Source organism: Micropterus dolomieu, linkage group LG06 (genome assembly GCF_021292245.1).
Source record: "Micropterus dolomieu isolate WLL.071019.BEF.003 ecotype Adirondacks linkage group LG06, ASM2129224v1, whole genome shotgun sequence".
Lineage (NCBI taxonomy): Eukaryota > Metazoa > Chordata > Actinopteri > Centrarchiformes > Centrarchidae > Micropterus > Micropterus dolomieu.
In genome coordinates, this window is record NC_060155.1 from 360,989 (window position 1) to 362,286 (window position 1,298).

Here is a 1,298-nt window from a genome sequence, read left to right on the forward strand (position 1 = left end):
CACGCCTTCATCTCATCACGCCTGGATTATTGCAACAGCCTTTTCACCTGTTTAACCCAAAAATCTATTGATCGACTCCAGACTGTCCAGAACTCAGCTGCCAGGCTTTTAACCAGAACAAAGAAATATGACCACATTACTCCTATTTTAGCTTCATTACACTGGCTCCCAGTATGTTTTAGAATTGACTTTAAAATTCTATTGATCACTTTTAAAGCTCTTCATGGCCTCTCGCCTTGTTATATTTCTGAACTTTTAGTCCCATATGCACCAGCACGTACCTTGAGATCCTCGGGCAGAGGTCTGTTGTCTGTTCCAGAGTCTCGACTGAAAACTAAAGGGGACAGAGCGTTTGCTGTCAGGGCCCCCAAGGCTCTGGAACAGCCTGCCCGAGGAAATCAGGTCGGCTGAGTCAGTGAACTCTTTTAAGTCCCTTCTTAAAACGTACTTTTATAGGAGAGCTTTTCCCGATCTTATTTGACTTTATTTTATCCCTTTTATTTTAGTGTATTTTACTAATTTTATATTAATTTTTCATGCTCTTATCTTGTTTTTTTTTTTGTATTATTCTTTACACTTGTTAAAGCACTTTGTAACTTGTTTTTGAAAAGTGCTCTACAAATAAGGATTATTATTATTATTATTATTATTTTTATTACCTTAGAATGAGCCATTCTACATACACCGCAGGTCCTCTTACATGGACGTCACCATGTTGTGCCGCCATGTTTCTACAGTAGCCAAAAATGGTCAAACGGCGCTACAGAGCATGTATCGTCACTACATTGAATGTGTACGAAGAAGAACAACAAGTAACATTATTAGTAGTAGTCGTCTTGTTTATTAGAGGTAAGAAAAGAAGTGAAATTTGGACAACTGGAGGACCACACGTACTATTTAGCAAAAAAGCCAACAGAGCGTGTCTGAGACAGTAGCTTCTCCTGCATGCTTGCAAAGGGAGGGGGAGTGGTGACTGATGGTGCATTTATGTGGTGTTGGAATAATCAGAATCTAGAGAAATAAAGTGTACATTGGACAAAAAAATTTATAACTTTGATTCGTGCAAAATCACATAATGAATATACATACTTTAGAAACATGTAATTTGTACTATGGTTATAACCAGTGCTCCAGTGCCGGAGCGCATGAAATATACCATCTGCCAAAAATAATTAATTAATAATTTACAATCAAATAATTAATTATTTAAAATGCATGGCTGCACATTGTTTTAAGGGTGATTAGAAACCATTTTTAGTTACCAAATCTAATAGCAAATAAGGAAATCCATTAGACTA